At 36.4% G+C, this 17,837-nt stretch overlaps 1 protein-coding gene across 13 annotated transcripts in view; it reads left to right on the top strand.

Moving 5' to 3' along the window:
* The window catches only part of LOC149803625 (chondroitin sulfate N-acetylgalactosaminyltransferase 2-like), a 96,642-nt gene that overhangs the window by 45,926 nt on the left and 32,879 nt on the right, over positions 1 to 17,837 (top strand). Inside the window, exons 1-2 of one of the 13 annotated variants that reach the window (XM_089953374.1) lie at positions 10,988 to 11,027; positions 13,479 to 13,569. The exons of 11 other annotated variants lie outside the window; for them this stretch is intronic. The gene's annotated coding sequence lies outside the window, so the exon portion shown is untranslated. Of the gene's footprint in view, positions 1 to 10,987; positions 11,028 to 13,478; positions 13,570 to 17,837 lie in introns of those variants that run through there. One more of the 13 variants, XM_089953365.1, reaches the window with a different exon arrangement.

Genomic DNA, 17,837 nt, shown 5'->3' on the forward strand with positions numbered 1-17,837 from the left:
ATACACAGAGGTCAATTAAGAAATTACCTAGTGTCAAGGTCATGAACAAGAGAAAAGGTTTCTGTAAAATAATTGTAACTTCACACGACATCATTATCATACAAAACATCTCTCAAAAACATTTAGAAATGGTTTGGGAAAGGATGGAACCTACTGCTTTTGGGGCCCCTTTGTTACTGCTGTCCAGAATTAATCATGCCTAACTAGTGTCTACATACAGAACTAAAAAAAGCTTGGGGCATATGTATAAGGTACCATTCATTGTTGTTGTTTTGTGTTGAACACAATTTCTCAGTGCATGATAGGCTGGCTGTTCATGGCATCTAGTATAAGTGGTGGAGGAAGAACCCAGGAAAACCTGGTAAGAACCACCATCCCACTGGAAACTTCTAACAAGCTTTTCTTACACACTGACATTGGCCTGAGACTGGAACCCACACAGACAGAATATCGTCTGTAGAACTCTTGTTTATCTTGAAACAAGTTATATGTTTCTTGCAGACTGAATGCAACAATGCAACAGTTATAGTCAATTTCTTGCAGACGGTCTTGTTGGATTTAGTTAAATATACTGCTTTCAGTATGTTAGTTCAAATATGACAAATATCTTTGCATCATAGATGTCTCTGCTATAATGTATAATTTTCTGATTTTTTATATGCCAATCACAAGGCAGAGTGTATTTTGCCGTGATGTCTATCATTCTGTTGCCTGTTTAATTTTCACACATTAACTCAAGTTGTCCTTTCTGCAATTAACAAACTTTGTGAATGGCTTGCATTTCAGGTAAGAAAGAACCCTCTCAAATTTGGTATAAAGAAATCAAAGGTCACATTCACTAAAATGTAGCTCGAGTTCACCAGCATCTAGTTACTGAACTTTGTGCTTTGTGTAAAGAAGAACCCTATAAGATTTTAGGTCAAGATCAAAGTTGCTATGAAAACAAAAAACAATAATTTCTGCATATAACTAAAACTGTCCATCATCTACCGGTTCCAACTTTGAGGATGGCTTGCACATGGGATAGGGGTCAAGATTTCAAATGTCAAGGTTACTATCATGGAAAGAAGAAAATAGTTTTTGCACAATAACTTCAATTCTTCAGCATCAACAGATACCAAACCTTATGGATTGCTTGGACTTATGGTAATGAATAATTGATTAGGTCAAGGTCACTGTGGCTGCCACAAGAATAATGGTTTCTGCACAATAACTTTCCATCATCTATAGTTACCAATCTTTGTATATGGCTTGTACTTTGGGTAAGAAAGAGCCCTACTAATTTTGTTGACCAAAAGATCAATAGTCTAGGCTACCATGATTGAAAGAAGAAAAGTAGGTTCTGCACAAAAAAATTAATATGTTATCTACACACAGGACTATTAAACATGAAAAATGGTACATGTAAGAATATTAAAATTTTCTTTAGTAGACTACCTTAAAATTTTAATGAAAAGGTCCCTTTAAATAACACTTATTAATTTTATAGATTAATGGCATAATTAATATGATATACATGTATATACATGTATTTTGTGTACATGATTAGAAATGTAATAGAAACTTAACCCATGCTTATGTTGTTACCTAGAGGATAGTTTAACCGTATTGTTTTCCTCACATTTGGGTGCTGTTTATATCTCAGATTTCTGAATCAACAAATAAATTTAGTTATTTTTGTCTACCCACACCCTCTCTCCCTATTCTACCATGGTGAGGTGATAACTATTAAAAATCATGAAATCTGACTACCGGCTGCACCTTTATGACTGAGCTGTAGAATTACTTGGCAGACATGAACATGAACCAGATTTAATGAACAGCAGAAGCAAAGTGCAGAAAAAGGGGAATTTAAAATGTGTTATCAGTGACCTTGACCTTAGAGATAAAGTGTGACACTGTTCATCCCTGTACTTCAAACAGTATTTATGATATAAAACAAATACAATAAGAAGCCTTAAAATATTGACATGTTAAATTGACCTTAGTGCTAAGACTTAAACATGATTGCATAGGTTTTAATAACAATATATAAGTATATAATACCCGGGAAGCAAGAAGGTAAAAGTATCTTAAAATCTAAACTAATTTAACTAAAATCTAAACTATTGACCCGTGCCCTTAACCTTGAAGATAGGACCCTAATGTGGTATGCAGTACACATTCCATTGATGTATACTAAGTTTGATTCCTCAGTCTCAAATGGCTTTAACATTATAAAGCAGCAGAGGAAAGTATGATAGAAACAATACACACTGAGCCATTAACTTTATCATCATCATCATCAAACCCTTAACCTAAGAGGTCGTTGGGGCACCACAGTTGACATTACAACCAATTCTCTCCATCTTTCTCTGTTCTCTACGCCCTGTGCCTTGCAAGATTGTTTTTGCCAGTCAAGATGATCTTGAGACATGACTGTACCACTTCAGTTTGTGTCTATTTACAGTGGTCAAAAGGTCTAAATAGGATCCGATGGTTCATTGGATCCTGTTGTGGACTTCTTCATTAGTTTCATGGTTAATGCATGAGATGCCCAAGATCTTGCAGTAGCATCTCATTTGAAAGGTTGAATCCTTCTTTGTAGATCTGATGTGAGCATCCATGTTTCATGAGCATACATAAAGATGGATATGACAATCTGAGCCATGATGCTGAGTTCAAAAATGTCACCTCAGAGTGGTACATAACAGCATCTACTGATGATGTAACAAGCATCTACTGATGATGTAACAAGCATCTACTGATGATGTAACAAGCATCTACTGATAATATAACAAGTATAGATTTATACAGTAATCCATTTAAAAGTTATGGAAAGTGCATATGAAAATGTCACAGATGGATCTACAGTAGCACATCTTTTCATTATATGACTTGAAATTAAAAGTTCAGTCAGAATTACTCAGTACATGTGTACATCCTTATCACATTAGCTTTGCTTAATAGCAGGGCTTGCAGCTGTTACCAAACTTGAGTGACCTATTATGTAATACTGGGCAATTTGAGGGACCTCAAATTTATTACATCTTTTTCTTTGTATCAGTGATGAATTAGTAGCTGGGCTACCAGATGTGACTGCCAGCATTGAAGTATGTAACTTGGGTTACCAGTAGCTTGTGGGACCACACCTTATTTGTTATCTCTTGATGTTATGATCAAAGATTAATTGCAGGGCTATCAGTTGTTACTGACAAGACTGATGTTATATTAATAAGTAACACTGGTCAGCTTGTTGAATAACAACTTTACTAAGTACCTTTTAATTATCCATGACTTTTTATGGCCAGTCTGTAGTGTTAATCAGCATTTCTCTCTTGATGTTTATGTTCCATTTGGGTGTCAATGGCTTTGAAATCAGAGCCCTGTACAAGATAATTAATGTCTCAGTGGTGTTGAAATCAGAGCCCTGCACCAGATAATTAACTTGAGATAGCTTGTCAGAAAGTGAATTTCTTAAGATCCAAATGAAAACCTCATGTGGAGTGTGTATTTAGAGGCAGGGTAGAATTTATAGTGGAACACTGAAGCAGGAATAAAGATGACTATCCTCAAATGATATACATATTCACTGCATAAACTAACAACCTAATCTGCCAAAACATAATGCATATGCAGGTCAGGGTCTATAATGTTTGTTCCACTGATTACTCCTAACAAACTGCACACAGACCCAGATCTACCAGTGCACTATGTGACAACAGATCTGGATCTGTGCAGTTTGCAGTTGAACTTGCTTTATAAGCAAGTCTATATGGTATGTCTATGACTAATCCCCCAAACCTATGCTTATGTGAGTACCTTGTGAAGGAAAATGTAACCCCCAACAGAGAACCTATACAGAATAGCAGGGTTACCAGACTTGAATGATAGGATAGTGTTATGTAACACTGGTCAAGTCTCTGTGTGATTCAGATTTTTAAGGTAGCTTTAACAATTTTTCAGTCAGATCGCTATGATGTCTGTAGTGTGGCAGTTCATAGTGATGCCTTGCACTGGGGCATCATGGTGCAGACATGTAGCATGATGTCCCACCCAGTCACATTATACAATACTGTCACCAGGCCGACCAGTACTAACCTCCTAAATGCTGAGTGCCAAGCGAGATAGCTGCGTGTACCATTTTTTTAAGTCTTTGGTATCTAGCATCTGAGGAGGATGCTTTAACCACTTAGGCCACTAGAGAAGTTGGTCAAGTTTGTCTGTCTGTCTGTTGGATCAGAGTCACTTTCACCCATTCAGGCATGAGCAACTAATTAATGTTGGCAGAGCCATCTACTTAGTTTCTCAACAATTAGCAGCAGATTAATGTAGTTGTTGTTGTTGTAGGGTTTAACGCCATTTTTCAGCACACGAAAGGCTATACATGGCGGCCAGTATTAATGGTGGAGGAAGAACCTGGGAAAACCCCAGAAAGAACCACCGACCCACGAGAAGCTACTGGCAAGCTTTCTCACATACCCACATTAGCCGAATCCTAGACTCGAACCCACGCAGACAGAGGTGAGATGGCAGTGATCCGTAACGGAGAGCGCTTTAGACCACTCGGCCACTCTGGGTCCCCACAGATTAATGTAGCTAACCATCACTTTAATGTACGACTTGTGTACTACTTTTAAGTAAATCGAGGGGTGAGAAAGGAGCTGCACACCTGACAACTCCCTAGTACCATGCAAGCATGCACTAAAGGGATATTAGTGTTATGTCATGCCATGCTTTTATCCCACAATGTTTGTCTGTCTGCAGCCTGGGATGGAAATTGTCAGCAAGGGCTGTGCAGTCACTGGTTGAGTCCTCTTCATCCTGGGACTATCTGGCCAAAAACTGTTGCCTTGTCCTGAGTTTTGAAATGATTGGACCTGTGCTGTCCTTAATTTAGCTTTATTTAATGATGAGATGGTATAGGTTCCAGCACCCTTATATATGCACCTTTTATTTTAGATTTGTTTAGTTGTTATAATCCATGCCACTTTGTCCAGTGAGTGGACTAATCAAGTTGTGGAACCACAACCAAAATAGTTACCTTTGTATATTGTTATCTCTGGGTAACTAAAGGCCTGCCAACTGTAACCAGGCATGATTGATCTTGTAGTATTATGTAACACAGGTCAGCTTGTGGGGACCACAGTCTTGCATAGTACCTCCTTATTTGTTATGTGACTAATAGGGTAACCAGTAATTACCAGGTACAAGTCTTAAGTGATCAGTAGTGTTTTGTAACACATGCCAGCTAGCTGTCTTTTTCATTTTGTGCGCAACCTTTGTGTTTTTATATCTCTTATTTTAAATTGCCCCTAATGATTCATTTGAGAGATTTTTTCATTAATTTTTGTGAAAATTGTCTCTTATTTACATGTAATTTGTTTTATTTCCCCTGACAAAGAATTTGTTTAGCTTGAAACAATATATATATATATATATATATATATATATATATATATATATATATATATATATATATATATATATATATATAATACATACTAGCTTAGAAGTCCATTCAAGCTGCAAACAATGAAGATCATGATCAGCCATAGCATAATGTGCCTGCAAATGAGGGTCTATATTTTTTGGTCTATTGATTACTCCTAACACCCAGATCTGCCAGTGCATTATGTGCCAGCAGATACAGATCTGTGCAATTTGCAATCAGACTTGTATAATAAGTGAGTATAAATGATATATGAGTTTTAATAGCTTAGAAAGTGTGATGGAGATTTAGTTCATATTTTGAAGTTAACTCACTTTTAAGTTAAAGTAACAAGAGTCAATCAAAAGATGATGATGCTCACTTGTCGGCAAAACAGTTCCAGTAACACTGGACAACAAATTTTTACAAAAGTCATGTTACTGAAATAAAATTAGTCAATTCTTATCAATTTTTATGTGCTGAACACGAATATGACAGTCAAATTGCAAAATTGGCTCTAGTTTTTTTGTAATCTGCAAGAAATTAATGTTTACATAACGAAATGCATTCCAATAGTAAAAGGTCAACTGTAATAGCCTACCTATAAAAAATCAAGTCATTGACTACATCTTAGATTTCTTCGCCTGTCTCTTGTACAGCTGTTCGGGAGCATCTCTGAGGAGTGTCCAGCAGTAGTCAGCCAGCATTGTAGTGGACCATTTTCCCTGGTATCTTTGTTCCATTGTTGCGATATCTTGATGAAAACGTTCGCCGTGTTCATCACTAACAATACCACAGTTGCTAGGAAAGAAATCCAAATGGGAATGAAGGAAGTGAATCTTTAGAGACATATTGCAGCCAAGTTTCTTATACTTCATCAACATGTCTTCTACTAGTTCCTTATAGTTTTCTGCCCTAACATTTCCGAGGAAGTTTGTAGAAACTAGGCGAAAAGCATTCCATGCTTGTTTCGCGTCACCTTCCAGCAAGTTGTTGAACCGGTCATCTTTGAAAAGCTCTCGAATCTGAGGACCCACAAAAACTCCCTCTTTAATCTTTGCTTCGCTGAGTCGAGGGAATTTTTCATGCAGGTATCGGAATGCTGGCAAAGTCCGGTCAATGGCTTTCACGAAGTTCTTCATCAAACCTAGTTTGATGTGAAGGGGTGGTAGCAAGATTTTCTGAGCCTCAACCAGAGCTGGGTGTTGGATATTCTTCTCTCCAATGGCTACATTCTGCCTGTGAGTCCATTCCTTCCTCATGTAGTGCATTTCCCTTGCTCGGCTATCCCACTCGCATAAGAAACACATGTATTTTGTATATCCTTGCTGCAGTCCCATTAAAAGGGCAACTACCTTCAAATCACCACAGAGGTGCCAGCTGTACTTGTTATACTCAATGGAATTCAGTAGCTGCCTTAAGTTATCGTATGTCTCTTTCATGTGGACAGCATACGCTACTGGAATAGATGGAAGAATGTTTCCATTGTGCAAAAGCACAGCCTTGAGACTCAGTTTCGAAGAGTCCACAAATAGTCTCCATTCTTGTGGGTCATGAGTGATTTTTAAAGCATTCATGAGGCCCTCAATATCGGAACAGAATTGTTGGAGTCTTGATCCTAGCAATTCTGCCTTGTTCTTTGATAAGTCCAAATCACGAATCAGGTCATTTAGTTCTTCCTGTGTTATTCTGTGTGGGGTTGATGATGCACCACAGTGAAAATCTGGATCACTGCATGCTGATGGACCAGGAGAAGAACAGGTCGACTCACCTTTGTCTTCGTCAGATGAATCAAGAGAATATTCTGCTGGAGGTTCTGGAATAGGAAGTCCCTCACCATGTGGAACTGGTCTCAATGCAGACGGAATGTTTGGGTAGACTATTCTCGACTTCTTTTGCTTCGTTATTCCGCCGGAAAGAGGAGGAACCAAGCAGAAGTAACAGTCATTTAGGTGGTTGCTTGGCTCTCTCCACACCATTGGGACTGCAAACGGCATTGATGACCTTTTGCAATTCAACCACTGTGAAAGCTGTGTTGTACATGTAGCACAGCATATATGCGGAGCCCAAGGCTTGTCTTGGTCACCAACCTTGCATCCGAAGTAAAGATGATATGCCTTCTTCACTTGAGAATTGATACTTTTCTTCTGGTTGGCAAATGTCACTTCCCCACAAATATAGCAAAAATTGTCCGCGGTATTAACACACTTTCGAGGCATTACTGTTCTTTATTGTACGTAAATGGATAAAATAATAAGTTTTATGTAACAGTAGCTTGAACTGTCTCGCACAACGTCTAAAATATTTTAAATGCTGAACCTATCTGATTGGGCTTTATATAGTACACTGCTTACGTCAGCTTCAGCAGCCGCCTGGCATTAGTATAATAGGCCTACACATGTATAGTACACTGCTGACGTCAACTTACTTCAGCAGCCGCATGGCATTAGTATTGCATTGCATCAGAAAATGATGCAATTAACTGTGGATGATGTGAGCATGATGGTATTATGCAATGTTACATCATTATTCCGGATGTTGCTGCAGTCCTACTGGAGAAATTTACACAGTGAAACATAGAAAATGAGGTATATGAATATCTTCAAAACGAGAGCCAATACAAATTTTTCACAGTTATATTCGTGTTCGGCACACCAAAATACTACAGATTAGGGCCTTTTCAAGTCAGTAATGATTTCACTGTTGACCAGTGTAATTCATATTAAGACCATTTTTTAATTTCCTTTTAACTATTTAATGTTGGAACCATTAGTGATATTCTTGAGTGACATGATTTTTAAATTAGGCATTATGACAGCCATATTGGAAGGTTGATTAGCATAATTTAGGACAAAGTAAACAGTTTGGTCTCACTAGAGCACATCCCATTTGAGCGCCACTCAGTGAGGCGCAGAAGAAAACAAAATTCTCATTATGGCTAATCCCATTAGGGTGCGAACAAATCTCACTAGAGCGCATTCCCAATAAGGTGCAGAGAAAAAAAATGAAGTTCAACAAGATTGAATGCAGCCGTCACGTTTGACATCAATACACATAATTTTATACAACTATTATACCTTACACCGGTTTATTCTATTTTGTATGCAAATAAACAAGTAGATAAAAAATGTAATGCAAATTAAAATATATAAAGTGGTCATTCCTAGCACAAACATGATATTAAATGAATAAAACAATATAGATACATATATAACACAAACACAATACTATAATAGATTGATCCTTGGTCAAGATCACTGTAAGTTAGAGACCATGTTATAGAAACCAGTCCCAAGACCTAGAGTCTGAAGAAGGAAGAGTATGTCATAAAGAAATATACCGGGAAGGAAAACAAAGAAACCAGCTCCAGGGACAGTATGAGTACGACACTCGTAAAATAATAAAATACAAAGATAAATTATCACCCCCCCCCCCCGAACGAGAATAATAAATACTTTGTTTCTTCAAAATTCTTTTGATTAGTTCGCGCTCTAGTGATACTAGTTCTTCGCGCTCTAATGGGATGTGCCCTAATAAGATTAGCTCTTGTAGGACAAAAATATTTTTTGTGCTCTAGCGGGATAAGCTCTAATGGTTTGCGCTCTAATGAGACATTACCAAAGTAAACACCATTATAAATTTTGTTAAAATACCCATGTTGATATGAATATCAATTCAAGAGAATTAGTGACTAGGTTTTTTATATGTTCTTGTGGCCTCCATATTAGAGGTCAGATCAGTGCCATTATTATTCAGAACTTTACAGACATCATAATTACTTTTCTGGTTTTGGTTTTGTGGATTTAATGCCATTTTGTAACACATCATACATGGCAGTTAATATAACTGGTGGAGGAAGAACCAGGGAAAACCGCAGGAATAACATCCAAACCAACAGGAAGCATCATCATATACCATTAGGTTCCAATAAAAACCCTATCTACACCTTGGCAGATTGAACAGCTGTACTGGTGCTTTGTCCTAGTGACATCTATTGAATTTCATTAGTTGCCTCCCTTAGTATGCAATGCCAACTAACCAATAGTGTAATGCATTTTACATTGGCTAAAAATGGTGGGGGCAATTGACCTAAAAAGGATACTTTGTAAGTTTAACATTGAAAGTATTACTATGTACCAGAGAGAAGCAATTACAGGTGTATTTTAGTGAAAGGTATTTGTGCAGGTCTATTCAAGTTGTATGCTCCCCTAGTCTCTGTCAGATAGGTACAGTGTTAAAATATGAACAAGTTAATTTTGATTGGATGCTGTGGCTTGCCGATGCATCCAATGAAATTCCCAGACCCGAAGCTAAGAAATATCTGCTCGTTATGCCAAGGTGTAGATAGGGTTATTGGAACCTTGGCCTGTGAAGATGTACAGGAAGCTTCTGGCAAGCATTCTCACCTACCTACATTGTACACTTCTTATGTATACTCCATGAGAAGTAGCAGTAACAAGATTTCAAGATGGTTGCCATGTTGACCATACTGGATATCAGATTGATTTGATCAATATTGTCCCATCTACATCAGTAGTTTTAGTTTTGCAATCCTAATCAATTTTTACATCAAATGGTATGTCCAAACTTTCAAGAAATTTTTCCTTTTTAATTTCCTTTCATGTCCCCAGTTTTCTATAAAGTTGATAAAATTTGGAATTTGCCTCTGCTTCTCCACTTCTAATTCCCATTACAGGACTTCATTATCCACTTTTTATCCCCATTACTGCCTCTCTAAAACCAGACACAATGTCTTTGTTGTGTCACCCCTGGTTCTGGGCTTCTGGGCAGGAAAAGGGCATGAGCACTCAGTATGCCAGATATACCAATTAATCAGCCATTAAAATTGTCACTTTTGACCGGACTGCCTCTAATCCTCTGAAGAAATACAAAATTAACATCTGTCATGAACTCTTTCATCTTTCCAGTTCCAAAGAACCATCTTGTATTTATTTGCATCATGGAAGCCAAGATTTTTCCTTTCATATGTTAGGAAATACAAGGCATACTTATAAAAAAAAGTTGAAAGTTTTCATTATCTGTACCATAGTTCCTCAATAGTTATAATGTACCACATTTTTGTGTGAAATAAGTGCTATTTGTTTTCATATTATCATTTTCTTATTCTTGTATATGATTCAAAGAATTGTAGTAGATGTCTGGGAATGTTGACATAAGAGATAGAAAAAGGACAAAACAATTATAAGATAGCTGAAACAGTGACCTGTTTAATAATTTAAATCTATATTACCAGTACCAATAAATTAGGTTAATATATTCTAGTTTTGCCTAGTATGCAAATAAAGTTTATAGTGCTGACAGTCCAAATGTGAAGTTTCTTTACATGTACTAATATACTCCTTAGAAAATGTAAATATTGGCCTGTGTAATTAAGAGGGTTAAGCAAAGTGAGGGCAGGCTGACCTCAGCTCTAATCCACTATCAGCCTGACACAATGGCCTACTGGCTTGTTCATAATATAAGATTACAATATAGGGATAGTAGGGCATACCTTGCCTTCCATCCTCACAATTTAGCTGGCACAGTATGGGTCAGGTCTTGAGGGGGTTTTGGAGTGGAGAAGAAGAGAGGAAATAATAATCAGGAGTTTTCTCATGTAAGAACAAATCTCTCTCTCTTTCTCTCTCTCTCTCTCTCTCTCTCTCTCTCTCTCTCTCTCTCTCTCTCTTAACAAGTTATGCCAACAGACTGCATATTTTGGTTTAAGTTGGACTTTAAATTAGACTAAACTGTAAATGGGAGAAGAAAGGATACCTATTCAGCGTACGAGTGACAACATACTATTGCATCTCCTAAAAAAAGAGGACCACACTCTGGACTGCAAAGGAGGATCACACTCTGGACTGCAAAAGAGGTTCACACTTTGGACTGCATAAGAGGATCACACTCTGGACTGCAAAAGAAGATCACACTCTGGACTGCATAAGAGGATCACACTTTGGACTGCATAAGAGGAAAGCATGTGTGTGCTGCTACTTCATCTGGGCAAATTAATTTAATCAAGTTATGTGCAGGCACATCAATTAGGACAGAGATTCTGGTTCTGGTCGCATATCAAGATGTGTGATGTGTGATTTTTAATGTAGCTTTAACAATTTTTAAGTCATATCGCTACAATGTCTGCAATGTGCCAGTTGATGTCTAGCACTGGGGCATCATGCCACAGACATGTAGCATGATGTCCCACCCAGTCACATTACCCTGACACCAGGCCGAACAGTCCTAACACTAACCTCTTTGTTAGTATCATTTTTGTAAGTCTCTGGTATGACTCGGCCGGGGATTGAACCCGCCACCTCCCGCATCTGAGGCGGACAATCTAACCACTAGACCATTGGAGCGGTCATATCAAGATGCATTAAGTGTATCTGAGTTATGCTTGTAGTTAAACATAAACCCATGTTAAACAGTTTTGACCTTTTCAAAGCATTTTTCTTGTACAAAAAAGGATTTTTTTCTTCATATTTTAATACCCTTGTTTCTTTCTAAATGAACACTTGCTCACAGAATATTAATATCTTGTTGCAATTATGATGGTAGGAAGGAAATCGCTTGAAGTGTGTGTCATTAAAAATCTTGTGCTTGAATTTTGTCAACATGTTTGTTTTCCTTTAACATGGTATAACAGGCTATTGAATGCTTAATGCTGATTTATATACCATACAAAAACAAGCAAACAAGTACATTTGTTTTCTTTTCTCTTTTTGATCAATTACAAGCTTCTGAGGTGATGGAATTACATGTGCTTGCAATATTTCTTTTAAATTTGTGTTCTCATATGTGCTATTTTTTTAGAAGTGGGATTTTCCCTTTTTATATTTTCATTGTTGATCATCTGGCTTATTTTAGGAGAAATATTATTGAAGAACAAACCAATAGAGTTTAGCTTTGAAAAATTGTCATATTTGAAAAGCATACAGGTAAAATATGCTCGAAAATGAATATATCACAAGCATGGTGTACTTTCATTTGCAACTCCTTTTAACTGATCAATACATTGGTACCTCACTTTAAAACCACCAATTATACGGCTGTCCATCTTATACTGCAGTGTTCCTGTGTTGTAACCAATTACATGTATATGATAACGAGCAATTAAAATTCTATTTTTGTATTTTAATGCAAAATCAGTACAGATCTGTATTGGAACTTCCCCCAGTATTAGGTTGTCGTTTATAATGACTAGGTCATTTTATGGCTGCCATTAACAGTACTATAAACACAATATATATATATATATATATATATATATATATATATATATATATATATATATATATATATATATATATATATATATATAATGTCTGTGTGTGTGTGTGTGTGTGTGTGTGTGAAGAATACTGAATGTACTCACTTATAAGTTAAGTCTAACTGCAAACAACAAACATCATGAATCCTGATCTCCCATGGCACAATGCACATGTAGATCAGGGTCTATGTTGTTTGTTCTACTGATTACTCCAAACAAATTGCACTGACCCAGATCTCCCACCACATTATGCAACGGGAGATCTGGTGTTTGCAGTTGTGCTTGTCTTATAATTGAGTATATATCAAGAGTATGCAAGATTAAGTGTACGACTGATTGCTAAATGTCAAACAGTATTGTGTGTCATGCATGTCTTGTGTAGATTTTGATTTAACTTTAATATTAACTTGTCACTTTAATTTCTTTTCTCTACAATAAATAGATTCAACAAATTGTTTTTCCTTGCTGGTGTAAGAAAGACTAACTGTGCTTAATCATTATAGCTCAAGTATGTACATTGATATGGTATATAACTATATTTAACGATGATGTGCATCTTTTATCATGGAGTCCAAGAGTTTTTTTAAAAGAACCTTGTGCCACATTTACCAACTTAATTACTCCATTCTTTCCCGGAATAAGATTGTCTACATAAAGAAAAGGTCAAAGAGTAGATTAATTTCATCCAGAGTTGTGTGAGCTACCAATATATTTTTCATGTTTTCAGTACAGAAATTTGTATTAAGGCTGGTTACCTTTTGAACTTCACATGCCAGCATTTATTTTCATTTCTAGGGTTAAATCTGGATGCAGCCCATTGAAATTTGAAATAAACAACAACTGAATGAGAGCCAGTGGTTATCAATTTTGAACAGCATAGACTCAGGTTTGATCCTGCTTTATGTACCTTATATACTCAGAAGACATAAGTCACATCCAAGAACAAACAGAAAAGACTCAGATCTGCCAGGGCATAATGTATCAGCAGATCTAGGTCTATGCAGTTTGTTAAGAGAATTCAGTTGAACACACAATATAGACACTTTAGATTGTGATGAGTAATTAATTATTTTGGCTAACTGTCTTGTGTTGAGTTCCTGGTTCTTTTCACCTGGAGGAGCATCAGTTCCTTCATGGGACTCTTGGTAGAAAGATGTTTTAAAAGATAGTACAAGCAAAGGATGTAATTAAGCGATTCCTTTTCGTCATAACACACTGGTTTGGAAGACTAATGAAACATCATAAGCTAGATATGTGGTTGGTGAAGGTGCACACTAAGGTTTTACTCGTTTAGTCCATTTTGGAGAAAACTTATTTACAAATAGTCAAAATGGGGGTATTTCTGAACTGAATTTATCATTGCTTTCCCACCCACACTGGAGCAGGCTAGATATGCAATTGGTACAGATGTGCAACAAGGTTTTCCTCTTTGCCCCAGTGTAAGACAGAAAAATTTAAACAATGTTAATTTTGAGAATTAAGCTTGCCACTGCTTCTCCTCTTAAACTGCTCTGAGAAATTTATTAATCCCACCATATCTGTGAAGAGCAAGTAATAGTCTTAATCTCTGTCCATCTATCCATCCAACTTATTTTTGCATCTTCTATACTACTTGCAGATTTATAAAGGTTTGAATCAGACTGCTTTTTCCTTGTCCCATTTTGGGTTGAAATTTCTTAAAAAATGTGTCCAAAAAGTGCATTTGGAAATTCCACTTGCCATAGCTTCTCATTGGACACTAACTGGGATATTTTATTGAAACTTTGTTGGCTAGATGTGTGATTATGCAGATGCCCAGTAAAGTGTTACTTTTCTTATTAGTCCCATTTAAGAGGACTTCTCTTGACAGAATTCCAAAACTTATGTATTTGAGGAATTTGGTTTCTCATTGCTTCAGCTTCACATGGATTGGAGGATATTATTTGAAGTGTGTACACTAGATGTGTGATTGGTGTAGATACATGTTAAGGCCTGATGTGTGATTGGTGTAGATATACATTAAGGCATGGTGTGATTGGTGTTGATACATGTTAGGTGTAGCAATTTTTGTGACTGGTGTAGATATAATTTAAGGCATGATATGTGATTGGTGTAGATATACATTAAGGCATGATATGTGATTGATGTAGATATACATTAAGGCATATGTGATTGATGTAGATATACATTAAGGCATGATATGTGATTGATGTAGATATACATTAAGGCATGATGTGTGATTGATGTAGATATACATTAAGGCATGATGTGTGATTGATGTAGATATACATTAAGGCATGATATGTGATTGATGTAGATATACATTAAGGCATGATATGTGATTGATGTAGATATACATTAAGGTATGGTGTGATTGGTGTTGATATATGTTAAGGTGTAGTATGTGATTGGTTGTTGTTCTGGGGTTTAACGCCATTTTTCAGATAGGCTATACATGACGGCCAGTATAACTGGTGGACGAAGAACCCTGGAAAACCCAGGGAAGAACCACTTACCCACGAGAAGCTACTGGCAAGATTTCCCACATACCTACGCTAGCCGAGCCTCGGACTCGAACCCATGCAGATAGAGGTGAGATGGCAGTGATCTGGAATGGTGAGCTCTTTAGACCACTCGGGGCCCCTAGTATGTGATTGGTGTAGATATACTTTAAGGCATGATATGTGATTGGTGTAGATATACATTAAGACATGATATGTGATTGGTGTAAATATACATTTAGGCATGATATGTGATTGGTGTAGATTACATTAAGGCATGATATGTGATTGGTGTAAATATACATTTAGGCATGATATGTTATAGGTGTAAATATACATTTAGGCATGATATGTGATTGGTGTAAATATACATTTAGGCATGATATGTGATTGGTGTAGATATACTTTAAGGCATGATAGGTGATTGGTGTAGATATACATTAAGGCATGATATGTGATTGATGTAGATATACATTAAGACATGATATGTGATTGGTGTAAATATACATTTAGGCATGATATGTGATTGGTGTAGACATACATTAAGGCATGATAGGTGATTGATGTAAATGTACATTTAGGCATGATATGTGATTGGTGTAGATATACATTAAGGCATGATATGTGATTGGTGTAAATATATATTTAGGCATGATATGTGATTGATGTAAATGTACATTTAGGCATGATATGTGATTGGTGTAGATATACATTAAGACATGACATGTGTTGTTGTTGTTGTTGTTGTTGTGGGGTTTAACGCCATTTTTCAGCACACGATAGGCTATACATGGCGGCCAGTATTAATGGTGGAGGAAGAACCCGGGAAAACCCCGGAAAGAACCACCGACCCTCGAGAAGCTACTGACAAGCTTTCTCACATACCCACATTGGTTGAATCTTAGGCTCGAACCGCCGCAGACAGAGGTGAGATGGCAGTGATCCGTAACGAAGAGCGCTTTAGACCACTCGGCCACTCGGGGCCCCCCAATGACATGTGATTGGTGTAGATATACATTAAGGCATGATATGTGATTGGTGTAAATATACATTAAGACATGATATGTGATTGGTGTAGATATACATTAAGGCACGATATATAATTTGTGTGTGATTGGTGTAGATATACATTAAGGCACGATATATAATTTGTGTGTGATTGGTGTAGATATACTTTAAGGCATGATATGTGATTGGTGTAAATATACATTAAGGCATGATATGTGATTGGTGTAAATATACATTAAGACATGATATGTGATTGGTGTAGATATACATTAAGGCACGATATATAATTTGTGTGTGATTGGTGTAGATATACATTAAGGCATGATATGTGATTGGTGTAAATATACATTAAGACATGATATGTGATTGGTGTAGATATACATTAAGGCACGATATATAATTTGTGTGTGATTGGTGTAGATATACTTTAAGGCATGATATGTGATTGGTGTAAATATACATTAAGGCATGATATATGATTGGTGTAAATATACATTAAGACATGATATGTGATTGGTGTAGATATACATTAAGGCACGATGTATAATTTGTGTGTGATTGGTGTAGATATACATTAAGGCATGATATGTGATTGGTGTAAATATACATTAAGACATGATATGTGATTGGTGTAGATATACATTAAGGCACGATATATAATTTGTGTGTGATTGGTGTAGATATACTTTAAGGCATGATATGTGATTGGTGTAAATATACATTAAGGCATGATATGTGATTGGTGTACATATACATTAAGACATGATATGTGATTGGTGTACATATACATTAAGGCATGATATATAATTTGTGTGTGATTGGTGTAAATATACATTAAGACATGATATGGGATTGGTGTAGATATACATTAAGGCACAATATATAATTTGTGTGTGATTGGTGTAGATATACATTAAGGCATGATGTGATTGGGAGGGCCAGTATAAGAGTATTTTCCACCTTGAGCTGTCTCTTCCCCCATCAGGGCATTGCTTATTATAAACTGTCCACGAGTATAAGTACATGATCAGTGTGATAATTTATTCATTTCAATCTTTAGTTTATATATTTAATGATAATAAATGAATGACCTGGCAGTGTACTTTGTTGTTGGTGCTTCCCCTACCCCTTAATATGGGTGCCCTAGGTAGCCACCTAGTTTGCATATTGGTGATTGGTGTAGATGTACATTAAGGTTAGATGTGTGATTGTTATAGATGCACTTTAAGACTTGATATATGATTGATGTAGATATACATTAAGGTTTTATATGTGATTGGCATAGATATACATTATGTTTTTTTTATATATGCGAGTGGTGTAGTTATACATTAAGGTGTTACATTATTCTTTTGGGTCATTTATAGTGAACTTCTTTGAAAAAGAATTATCAGAGAAAGGATTATATATGGAATATACTTATATAGTTTGTTCTTGATTATCCTTCCATAATAAAATCATGTGGGTGAGATACCTGTACAAGCAAGTGGTTGTTACAGATGTGCAGTTACGTTACTGGCCAAATTTTGAGGACATATCCTTAAAACCTTTTTTAATGGAGTATTCAACTCATTACTTGGACACAGTGTGTGTGTGTGTGTTTGTGTGTGTGATTAGTGTAGATATGCCATTATGTTTTACTCTTTTCCATTGACCAGATTTTTGA

The sequence above is a fragment of the Sinohyriopsis cumingii genome, chromosome 3 (genome assembly GCF_028554795.1).
Source record: "Sinohyriopsis cumingii isolate HCF-2022 chromosome 3, ASM2855479v2, whole genome shotgun sequence".
NCBI lineage: Eukaryota > Metazoa > Mollusca > Bivalvia > Unionida > Unionidae > Sinohyriopsis > Sinohyriopsis cumingii.